Source organism: Lepidochelys kempii, chromosome 1 (assembly GCF_965140285.1).
Source record: "Lepidochelys kempii isolate rLepKem1 chromosome 1, rLepKem1.hap1, whole genome shotgun sequence".
Lineage (NCBI taxonomy): Eukaryota > Metazoa > Chordata > Testudines > Cheloniidae > Lepidochelys > Lepidochelys kempii.
In genome coordinates, this window is record NC_136380.1 from 314117989 (window position 1) to 314130642 (window position 12654).

Sequence of the window (12654 nt, forward strand, 5' to 3'; positions counted from 1 at the left end):
TTTTCTTTTTACAGGACTCTTTGCTGATTTTACAGATCCAGACTAACACGGCTACCCCTCTGATACTTTTAATAATGAGCACATCAGAATTCAATATTCTAAATCTATTCCCAAATATGCTATTTCTAGGTTTATAATCTGCTCTCAGTGGGCTGGTAAAGGCCCAATACAAATACTGATGCAAAAACTAAGAACAGATTATTTTTGGTAGTGCTTGAAAGACCGAAATGAAAGTGGAAAAATAACAGACTTCAAAGTAAGATCTGGCCTCCTGACCACAGGTCTATGAATAAGTGGGTACAAACTGAGTCTTTTTTATTTCACATTAGAAACTTGTATTAGCAACTATTCCAGAAGAGAAGACTAAAAATGCTATTAAATACAATGCCTGCCAGCATTAATTTACATGTTTTTGATCATTACAGGTCAACTATAAACATACCATTCTCTTCCTTGAAATGAGCTGAAAACCACATACTGCTTAAGTGGTTCTGTATAAAATATTTATGCATTTAGTGTTAGTCACACAATAGTAATTGGAAAACTATGTCCGGTTTAATGTCTACTATTGAAACATCAGTGCAACCATTTGGTTTTATAAGTAAGTGCAGCAAATTATTGATTTTTTTATAAATATTCCAGCATAATTGTCAGTCTCTTTGATACGTTCAGCTCTTATGTGTGTATTGTGATTGAAGTACAGTTTCCTCTAAAATTAAACTTCTAGTTCTTAAGTGGTTGATGTAGAAAGAAAAAACAGTTTGCTGTTTCATTAGACAAAACATAAACTGTGGAAGTCTGATGTTCTTTTTGCTAAATTGTGCCATGGTAAGGTGGAGATTTTAGAGGCAAAAAGGCAAATGATTTTTGTCTACTTGGGTTCGGAAAACAGATTTTACGCTAATAATCTAGGGAACATGCAAAATGAGTACCTTCTTTTAACATGCTTATAATTAAATAAAATTTACATCTTCATTAAGATACCTTTTGTGGGGACACCTTTTGCTTTTTGAAAATAGAATGATCCTGGACAGCATCTAAAATGAGTTCTTTATTCCATCTTGATCTCTCATTAGCACCTGCTGGAGGACAGGCTTTTTTCGTAAAACTCACTAACTGCATAGGCTCTCAATACCAGTCTTGTCATTCACATCACATAGCTACCATTGTGTGTTTTGCCTATGCACAACTATACTTCCCTTCTCTGCTGTCCTACTAACAAGAATACTGAACAGTTGAGAGAATAGTTTGTCAAGTGATTTGATGATCAGTGGGGGAGATGCTGTGTTTCTTAAGGGAAGGAATAGACAAAAGCTGACCCATCTCTTCTAAAGATAATCTAATTGAATGTTTTTTATAATTGCTTGACCAGACGTAATTGGCTTGAGAGAGCATAATCCCCCAGGAGCATATACAAGTATGCCACCTTTATTATTTATTGACATTCATTATATTAAGCAGGAAAAAAATATTATTGATCTGCTGCATTCACCTCTCTCTACAGGATAAGAGGAGTCTACTGTGATAGGTGGAGAAATCTAGAAGTACTTAGATGCTGTTTGTGAGGATGCAATATTGAAGGAACCTTTTCTAATTTAAATTTTTCCCCTCCATCAGATTAAAAATCCATGTTCTGCTGAAAGGGGGAACAAAAAGTTGTAGCCAGCTGTAAGGGATTGAAATTACTCAGAGTAAATACTTCAGTGCTTTCTAGTTAAGTACTTTTTAGTGTAATGAAATTGTAACTATTTATTTCATGCCTGGAGGCCTTTAGAATTAACCTGTGTTGGAATGGTGTGAATTGTTTCATCAAGAAGACAAAAACATAAAATCATCGCTGATAAAGTTTGTAGATGACACAAAAGTTGGACAAGTGATAAATAATTAAGAGATCCAGAGTGCTCTGAATCAGTGACTCATTCTCTTCAAATGGGCATAAGCAAACAATATGCTTTTTAATATGACTAAATGTAAATGTATGCGTCTAGGAACAAAGAATGTAGGCCATACTTACAGAATGGGGGACTCTGTCCTAGGAAGCAGTGACTCTGTAAGAGACTTGGGGGTTGTGGTGAATGATCAGCTGAACATAAGCTCCCAAAGTATCACTGTGGCCAAAAGAGTTAATACAATCCGGGGATGCATAAACAGGAATCTCTAGTAAGACTAGAGAGGTTATTTTACCTCTGTATTTGGCATAGGTGTGGCTGCTGCTGAAATACTATATCCAGGTCTGGTGCCTACAGTTCAAGAAGGATGTTGATAAATTGGATTAGAAAACATGTTTTATAGGGATAGACTCAAAAAGCTCAATCTATTTATCTTAACAAAGAGAAGGTTAAGGGGTGACTTCATTACAATCTACTAGTATCTATACCGGAAACAAGGCTTCAGTCTAGCAGAGAAAGGTCTAACACAATCTAATGGTTGGAAGTTGAAGCTAGAGCAATTCAGACTGAAATAAGGCATACATTTTTAACTGTGAGATTAATTAACCACTGGAACAAGATCATGGTGGATTCTTCATCACTCACCATTTTTAATTCAAGATTAGATGTTTTTTCTAAAAAATATTCTCCAGGAATTATTTTGGGGAGGTTCTATGGCTCTATAGGGGTCAGGCTAGATGATCACAGTTGTCCCTTCTGGCCTTGGAATCTATGAATCTATAAGATCGGAGCTGACTGTAGCCTTTTGAGGTGGACCTAGAAAACATGCCGCCTCCTAACATAACCCCAGATTTAACTGCTTCATCTCCTGTAATCTTACAGGACAGTCAGTGAGGAGGTGCTGATTTTCATAATCTGTTATACAAAATAAGTTAAAATATGTGGTGTACAGTTGAGGAAGGGATGGAATTTTTGCCTGTAGAAGTGGCGCCCAGTTATTTGTGATGTTTTTTAATGTCTAGCTAACATAGTTACAAAATTCTTTCAAGGGACAGCTCCCAAATAAGATGGTATCCAGGGGGCCACTGTAATAGTTTAAGTGAATTACAGGAATACCAGGTTATTTTGTCTCCCCCTCTCCTCCTTCTCCTCCTGTACCCTAAATCACTTAAATACAGAATCCAGAGCAGCCAGAAATATTAATATACAGCAAATGCACAAAATAATTATTTCGTTCCTTTGACTTCTAAACTAGAAGTATCGAAGTATGTCTGACAAGGTAACATAGTAAAAATAACGGAGCAGAAACTCATTTAATTAACTCAGCTAAAAGGTTCCCTTATTTTCTAGTTTATTTTGAGTGTCTTCTCTAGTTTATTTCCTCCTTCCATTTCTTTCTCTACTTCCAAATCTAAATCATTCTCTTTATTTGATGCTCATATAGCTCGTCATTGTAGTTATCTGAGTGTCTGTCATTCTAGATCTCTATTTCCCCCCTCTCTTCTATTTTTTGTTTTTATGCTCTCCTGTCTCATTGAGAAGCATTTTCTCTTAAATAGGATATTGTCATGAGCCAGCCAAACAGTCCACATTCCTTTCAGGATACCAGTATAGTAGTGCCTCAGTCAGGTAATTGTTCTTCATAATTTTATTCTTAAAGCACAACAAAGTCAATTTACCCAAATGCAGAATGACTTATAATGTGCAAACCTGTAGAACTAGCAGTTCAAAAATGTCAGCCCCCATTCTACATGTTTCTGCCCTCTCAAGTGTTATGCCTGTTGCTATGAATGTATAGGTACTTGGGATAACATGGTGAATATCCGACTCTCCCATCATATTAGCTTATAGCTTTTACGTTTGCCATATTAGGAAATGCTCTTTGGTGGAGTGTGACCCTAATCTTCTCTCAGCGATTGTGTTATGTTGACTGAATTTGAGGTGGACACAGTTATCCAAATTGGCGCTATTAATAATAATACTTAGCACTTTACATCTTCAAAGTGGCTTAAGAACATTAACTTGCCATTAACCTTCAAATAGCTCCCTTGAGGTAGGCCAGAACTATTCTCCTATACAGTGCCAAGCTACACTCATCACTGAAATAATATAATAAAAAATTGATGATAAAATGGACAGACATTAAGTGGCTTTCTCAAGACCATGATAGTGTGGATTAGAACTCTGATTTCTTTCTTAGATTGAAAATGCTTTGGGGGCAGGGATGTAATAGCAGGACTGTGTGTCTAGCACAAGAGTCCCAATTTTTGACTGGGTCCTCTAGGCCTGTTAAAAAAAATACACACTCCCACGCACACACAGGAGTCCCAGTCTGTGCTGAGTCTGCTAGACGCTGCTGCCTGTCATAAAATCACATTTTCAAACACCTCTGTCTTAAAGAATCCAAACAAACTGTATGTAGATATTTATATTTATATTTATATTTATACTTATATTTATACCTGCCTCTGGAAATTTCCACTACATGCATCTGATGAAGTGAGTATTCACCCACAAAAGCTTATGCTCCAATACTTCTGTTAGTCTATAAGGTGCCACAGGACTCTTTGCTGCTTCTATGTAAATAGACTTCAAAGTACTTAGTCCATTCATTCCCTTGTTTGGTATTATGCAGTTATCAATAACTGTTTCCTGATTCTACATTCTGAACTAGAAATGTCTGCCTCTATAGAACCATATTCTTCACTACTTGCCTTTAACTGTGCTGTTGCTGTGTAATGTTGAATAACTCTCACTTTTCACCTCAGAGGTGTGTGAACACACAGAATGTTGTTCAGAAAGCAAATTGGGAATCTTTCAGGCTTCCTGGCAGTAGACATACATAAAGTCACTATCGTTATTTTGTCTGTTCTTTAGAGGCAGAAGCAGCAAATTCATGTACCTCCAATCACCACCACCCTGTTGTAATAGTTTTTGAAAGGAGACACCATTTCCAAAGGGAGGAAGTGGGTGAGAAGCTCTAGTCTAGTGTAACAAACCATGCTGACCGCACCTATGTACATAAAGGCAAATATTTCTCTGTATTTGAAATAAACTGCATTTTGGTCAAGTGCATAGAACACACTTAGGAATTGTATTGAAGTGCAATGAATGCTGCAGTTACGTTTCTGAGATGGACCTTTCCCCTTTCTCTCCAACCTCTTTCACACTGTTTTCTAGCTTCTTTGTTTCTGCTCTTAGCTTTTTTGTAGGAAAGTGGTGGCCCATTAAATTGCAGGTTTTTTAAGCTGAATCAAAGTATTTGACCTACTATTATCAGTTCTGTTATAATGTTTAAATGGCCTGTGGTTTTATGATAAATTTCAAATGACTTTAATCGTTCACTGCTTTCAGAATGTAAACTGACCCGTGTCTTGTTAAGAGCTGCCAATAGATACTGAAAATTATCTTCCTAGACACTTTGACAGGAGAGAGAGCATTTTATGCAGTGCATACTATCACATGAAGGGATAGTTCTGCCTAACAGCTCAGATTTGCCTGCTTTTATAGCAGAAATGAGCAAGTGTTTCTCCTATTAAGTTGATACCACCAAACCATATATTAAGACACTGGGCAAATTTAGTGTTCTTTGTTCATTTTGTGGCAAGAAGATTTGTGAAGAACAACTTGTTCTGTCTTTGGGGGCTCTCAAAGTTTATCCATAATGCCTGAATAAACATACTTTGTGCAGAACTATGTGGAGATTAAGGACATGGCAACAGATTCCATACTTGAGCTTATGGGTAGGGCATGGAGCTGTGCAGCACCTCCATGACTGCTACGGGGGTGGAGTAAAGGCTACAGCTCAAGATGAGAATTTGAGTCCATTTAATCTATTTAATTGCAGAACTGCTCTCTGGCTACTCCCTGCATTTCTCTTACCTGCTTCCCAGAGCTATCACACAGCACAGCTGGGCCTTGCCTACCAGCTGCAGTGTCACTCTTTCAATCCACTATTCCTGTGAGTATCAGAACTAAAGTGGTTAGTCTGCATGGGGGGGGAACTTCACTTTTAAATGTATACATCCCGTATGTACATAAACATCAGCAGTAGCATACTCTCCTAATTCTCCGTGTCAGATTTGACATGAAAATGGAAGAGAAAATAGTTTAATACTGTCTTGCATTGCATGTTTTACCACTGTCAAGTGTTCTGTGTAGTTTTCCATTTCCTACATATCTTCTTTCCATCTTAGCAGCATTTTATTTCCCTCTCCTACCTGTACTTTCTTTCACATATCTTTCACTTACTACTTTGTGTATCAGCATCACTGATGGTCTAATACAATCTAGAGTCATTTCGTTTAATGTCTGTATATAGTGGCTAGAAAGCAAAGCTTGTTTCAAGCAAGCAGTGTGACCTTATTGGTGGGTCACAGCTGCTATATACCTGATTAATAATTTCTTGCTCAAATAGCGACTTCACTTGCAGTTCCATATCATAATTTATTCACTTCCAAACATTGAGAGAGAGAGAGAGAGAGAGAGTGTGTGTCAATTGATGATCCTGGAAACTGCATTTTATAATGAACAAGCAACATTGCTTTGTTTAAACAATCTATAAAATACATTTTATTACAATACATAAAATACAATACATAAAATACATGGATGTGTGTTTGGTAAGTTCCAGTTTCTGAAGAAAGCTTTTATCTTCTTTCAACTGTTGGTGTGTAATAAGTTTGTGTAGGGCTACGAGGTAATTTCCTGGGTAGGTTTATTTGGAACTAGTTAATTCAATGTTTTTTTTACTCCATTACTGAATAGGAGACATAAGAATGAGAGAGAGAGAGCAGTACTGATATGCTTTAATATAGAGTTCTTAACTTCCTTGCCCCCCCCCCCAAAGGCATCAGCGCATTGTTTGAATAAATCTAGATAGAACACAGAATTTTGTTTCTATTTTTTGTATAATTTTGACAGCGTTTAAGAATTTTTTCTATGAGGGGGTCAGACAATAATTGCTCAATGATAGTAGACATTGAGATTCAAAAAGTTGAAGCATTATAACTATTAAAACACAAATTGTCAATATCACATGTCAAAATATACCAAGTAAATATCTTCAAATCAAATTCCAATAAATTCTCAAGAGGCATTTTTCTTGCATTGTCTATCTGTACATTTCTGTAATTATCGATGGAAATATTTTTGTCGTTGGTTTGTGTATGTATCATGAAATCCATGTTTACCAACATTTACCAGTTAAAAATCTAGTCCTTCTAAGCCTCTTTATCAACAGTTGCATTATGAAAGGTACCTGGGACCAGCAGTTACTTACTGACAGTTTGACCAAACATGTTTTTTCCTAGAAATACTGTACCCAGTAATAATAATGGAAAGCTTCTTTTGAATATCCTTTTCCACTTAAGTTGTTGAGTACATGGTTGATCTTCTTCATTCATGTGAATACAAAGATGGAACTATCAATTTTATACCAAGATGACTGTATGCATTTGTTTTAAAACTGTTCTCTGGCGTTGCTATACTTGGTACTGTGATATAGTGCACCAGCCTTTCAATTCAGGGGGCCTATGTTTAAATCCTAGTTGACTCAGAAAAGGGGATTGTTTTATTATTCACATAGTGGATGAAAATGTAAATAAAAGAAACACTTCACTGCAACAGTTTCTGGTTAGGAGAGGCCCAGACTTAGCATATGGGTGTTTCAGGCTAGGCTTTGAAATGCTTTGTTATAGCTATCAGGCAGGATGGAGTGAAATAAATCTGATTTAGTCTAACCACACAATGCCTGTCCAATATAACTTATTTTGAGGGGCTCATAACTGCCTTCTTAAATAAGCACATATCAGCCTCCCAATACTAAAATCTAGATGATAGACTCTCAGAGCTGAACTGTGCAACCATTATTCATACCGATGAGCACTCACTCAAGAGAGACTAAGGGCATATTACACTGTCCTGCAGTTTGGACGATGGGGGTGTGAATAGCCATGCACACCAAAGTGCTGCACTGAAATTCTCCCGTGTGGATGCCGTGGGTGTGAACTAAAAGGTTCCTAGTTTGTATTAATATAATACTGTTTGAAGCAGACTACTTTAATGTGAACTAGGAGCCATTTATTTCATCCCACTGCATCCACATAGGGGCTTACAGCACAACGCTTTGGTGTGCACTGCTATTCACACCCACATAGCCTGCACTGCAGGGTAATGTAGACAGACCCTGAGGGTATGTACACACTACAGCTTACGTCAGTGTAAGTTATGTTGCTCAGGGGTATGAATGAACCCCCGAATGACATAAATTACACCTACTTAAGTGCTGATATGGACGGTGCTGTGCTCCCGCCGAGATAGCTACTGCTGCTTGTGGGGGCTGGAGGCATTAAGTCGATGGGAGGGCTCTCTCCCATTGGCTTAAAGCCGCTGCACTAGTGGCACCACTGTAGGATGTGTAGTATAGCCAGATCCTGAGGAAGCCATCGCCAGCAGGAGTAAGATTTGAACAAACCAGTCCATGCTGAGGGGCAGCAACAGGAGCAATCCTGAAAAAGATTCAATGTGATTAAACCAGAAGCTGCAGAAAACTTTATACATTATACTGAATTTTAGCCTTTCTGATGTCCTTACTTGCTGAAGTGTGAATTACCTGCTTTGTGTGGGCCAAAGCTCAGATTTGTTTGTAAGGAGAGGTGCAGCTGAGAAGCAGGCCAGGGAGACTAGCACCAGAACTACTTTTCATTTGTTTTATGGTTTGACTTCAAATTAAAGAACTTGGTTGATTAAACACATCCTAGCCTTTACAGGAAGCCGGATTATAGAGCAACACTAGAAACTCCACAACTAAGGCTATGAATAGCTTTCTGTTATATACCAGAGATTAGAACAGTTTCTAAACAGGCAGTTTTTGAAGTCACTCCATCTATAACGCTTCTTTTCAAGGTAAATATTGGCCAGAGCTAATGTAGATTAGCATTCATAAGAGTAAGGAATAAACAGTTGCAACATGAAATACAATTTAAACCTCAAAAATATTTGTGTTTTTAACCATTTATTTGAGGTAAATGGATATTAAAAACAAATTGTGAGATTCTCTGTGGATAGAACATATCATTTGATCTCTTTGAACCATATGGTTGGAGGTGGGGTGTCCTTTCTCTTCCTTCCTTCCTTCCTTCCTCCTAATACTTCTGTGTTCTTATGCATTTCTCACTATTGTGGTATCGTATGTGTGGGGGGGGGGAGGAAACGGGACAAAAGGTGCACTTTGAATATATGTATCTGTCTTCACATGAGCCTAAATATTATAAGGTGATGCCTTTCCCTTTAGACGCGTATGCCAAGTAAATCAAAATACTGATTTGGAAGTTTGATCCATGTTCTGGATTATTACAGTAGTCATTTCATCGTACTGATGAGGAAGAAAGACAAATCTGATAGCTTTCGAAACCCCCAGAAAATAGTTATCTGCCTGAGAAACTATTGAGCACCCATATGGCAGAGTGAAAAGTCAGCATATTCATTCCTTGAGCAATACAGTCCTTAGCAAAAGGATATGTTCTGTTCAACAACCAATGTTTATATTCCATCTACTTGTTGTTTGATTAAACAAAACCATTCAGGGATGCAATTTTACTTGTTCTACCACTTCCTATATATTTCCCTTTTTGCTTACTGTCTTTTCATACACATTCGACCATTGTTCAGAACTTGTTTGTGGGGAATCTGCCAATAAGTCTCTTGTGCACAAAAGAGGAATATTGGATTTGCATTGTTATTTCTTACTTGTCAGTGTCCAGTATCTCTAGTGTGTGATAGCCCCTTCTCCTCTTGCAGTCCAACATAGCTCTAGCTGTTTTCAGATGTACAGTACTATGTAAATGCAAAATTTTGCTTCATGTGCGGTTTCATTTTATACCCCATAACAGCAATTAAAGATGAACTGAGAGGCCAACTGTTTCTAGGGTTATCACGGATCTGATCATGAGCCCTGTTGGCAGCTCTCCACATTGTTGGGAGGGAACCAAGCCACTGGGGCTCCCATAAGGTTTAAGCTTGCCTGGGTTGACTCTAAGCAGGCTGCAGTAGTGTTCCCTCCCTTGGCGTCTCTGGCTCACTTTCTGAGCACCAATTCTGTCTGTCTGCTCACAGCGCAGACACCCAAGATAACCCACCTAGCTTCAACACACCCTCTCCCAGAACTCCTCACAAAAGTGTGAGCCTTCTGGTGTGGAAAATCCACACTCCAGAGCAGTGGAGCTATGCCAGCCTAACCGCCAGTGTAGATGCAGCTAGGTAAGCCTAGCTCCTGTCTGTGGAGACCCACTTTCTGTTGCACCCTTCTGTTGGTGTGAGCTGTCTACACCAGTGGTCTTCAACCAGGGCTACGCGTTGGGGGTACACAGAGGTCTTCCAGGGGGTACATCAACTCATCTAGATATTTGCCTGGTTTTACAACAGGCTACATAAAAAGCACTAGCGAAGTCAGTACAAACTAAAATTTCATACAGACAATGACATTTATACTGCTCTATATACTATACACTGCAATGTAAGTACAATATTTATATTCCAATCATTTTATTTTATAACTATATGTTAAAATGGGAAAGTAAGCAATTTTTCAGTAATAGTGTGGCTGTGACACTTTTTTGTATTTTTATATCTGATTTTGTAAGCAAGTAGTTTTAAAATGAGGTGAAACTTGGGGTACACAGCACAAATCAGACTCCTGAAAGGGGTACAGTAGCCTGGAAAGGTTGAGAGCCACTGGCCTATGCTACGGGGTTGTGCATTCATAGCTACAGCATCGTAGCTACTTTCCCTGTAGTGCAGATATGACTAGCTCTTTATTTTTTTCTTTCAGGTTTTTTGTTGCTGACACAATGTCACAGCATGATTTTTAATATTTCTTTAGGTTGTTGGCAGTGTTCATTGTGGGCAGGGTTATATAAGTGACAATTTCAAACTTTGTGAAGAGGGTCAGGGTGCACTGTATAGAATTGCAAAAAAAGGTAAGATTTTGTTCTTCAGTGTGTCCCAGATGTGTGATCTGAACTGCTCCGAATGAATGCGGAGGAAAAATAGGAGTGCAATCTTTGAAACAGAAGAGTCTCAGTGAATTATTTTAGCAAAGTCAGTTTAGCAAATGACAAAAATCTGCCCAGGGTTAGTGTGAAGGAGCAGAGAGATTGCAGCAGGGGTTAAAGAACACCTGTGGATTCAACTAGCCCTGCCCCATTATACCTGCAGCCAATGCCAGGCCTGGATGAGGGAGGAAAAAAAGGGAGCCTGGTTCAGTCAGGGGCTGACTGGTGAAGAGGCAGGAGCTCTCTGTGTGCTTGCCCATAGGCACCAACTTCTCCTGGCACCAGTGAGTGCTCGTGCCCTCCCAGCCTCTGCCCTGCCCCTATTCCAGCCCCTTCCCCAAAGTCCCCACTCCAGCTCTGCCCCCGCCCTGGCCCACCTCTTCCCCACCCCCTCCTCTGAGTGCGCCGCATCCCTGCTCCTCCCACAGCTTGTTACGCCGTGAAACAGCTGTTTTGCAGCAGCAAGCGCTGGGAGGAGAAACGGGGAAGGCGTGCTCAGGGGAGGAGGTGGAGGCGAGCGGGGGTGGGGGGGTGCACTGCCGGTGGGTGCAGAGCACCCACCAATTTTTCCCCATCAGTGCTCCAGCCCCAGAGCACCCACGGAGTTGGTGCCTATGTGCCTGCCTGAAAGCACAAACCAGCAACCTGCCTGCCAGCGCAGCCACTGGAGGCAAGTAAGTCTTCCCCGGCCACGGGGAACCTACAGAGAAGCCCCAACTGTGGGGCAACTGGACTAGCGGGGCCACGCCTGAAACCAAAAGGACTTACATAGGGAGCAGGCCAGGAAAACAGGCCCTGAACTGCCCCTCTCATGGCTGGGAGAAAGATCCATCTCCCCTGTTTAGGGATTGAGCAACACAAGACCCTGTGCCAGAAAGGGAGAAGGAGGGGTCAGGTGCCTCTACAGCTCCCCTAACCAATGATCTAGCTACTAGGCAGCCTGACCACTGAGGGCTCTATTACAATTAGCTTCAACTTGTGCCATTTTGAGGGGAACAATTACACTTGAAGTTTTTGTGGATTTATCCCCATTTTTTGTAATCATTACTTTTCTTCATCCCCTTCTTATAAAAGCTGAAAGGTCGCTGGGACCCATGTGACTATTAACAGCAAAACATAGATACAGTTTAAACAAGAACCTTGTATTTTCTTGTGGCCATCTTATCACAGAATGTGCCAGTGTGAGATAATGCTTCCAGGGATGTCAGCATCAAGCCTCGAGTGTTGAATGATTTAGCTGCTCCTGCTTCCGCCTCTTCTAATTTTTAACTGTGTCTTGTATCATAAGGCAGTCCCTCCTGAGCATTTTAATACAATGAGTGAACAGATTTCTCCACCCAAAACGTGTTGTGACGCATCTGTTTTATATTGTGAATGCTTATTTTCTGCTAAATCCTCAGGCACAAAGGAGTCCCTCTCTGAATCGTTTATTCTGCATTCCAGATCAGAGGTATTTGCCCGGAAAACAGAAAGTAGTGCTCCCTCTCCTTTATAAAGAACTTAGTACCTTTTGGAATGCAAGTGCCTTTTCTAAGGAGCACACTTGAAGGGGAACATTGTAAAAAAAACAAACAATTAAAAAAAGTCAGAAGATGAAGCCCATTATAAACTTGCAGGAAGGAATGACTTCATCCGTATGAAATCTGTTTCCCTTCACTTCCCAAATAGTTCTTGTTGGCTTCTCTATCTTCTTATATTTCAGAGTAGCAGCT

At 39.7% G+C, this 12654-nt stretch overlaps 1 protein-coding gene across 5 annotated transcripts in view; it reads left to right on the forward strand.

Moving 5' to 3' along the window:
- PLXNB2 (plexin B2) overlaps positions 1–12654 on the forward strand; it is a 325760-nt gene that overhangs the window by 133524 nt on the left and 179582 nt on the right. Inside the window, exon 3 of one of the 5 annotated variants that reach the window (XM_073328266.2) lies at positions 5737–5850. The exons of the other annotated variants lie outside the window; for them this stretch is intronic. The gene's annotated coding sequence lies outside the window, so the exon portion shown is untranslated. The remainder of the gene's footprint in view (positions 1–5736; positions 5851–12654) is intronic. 5 annotated transcript variants of the gene reach the window in all.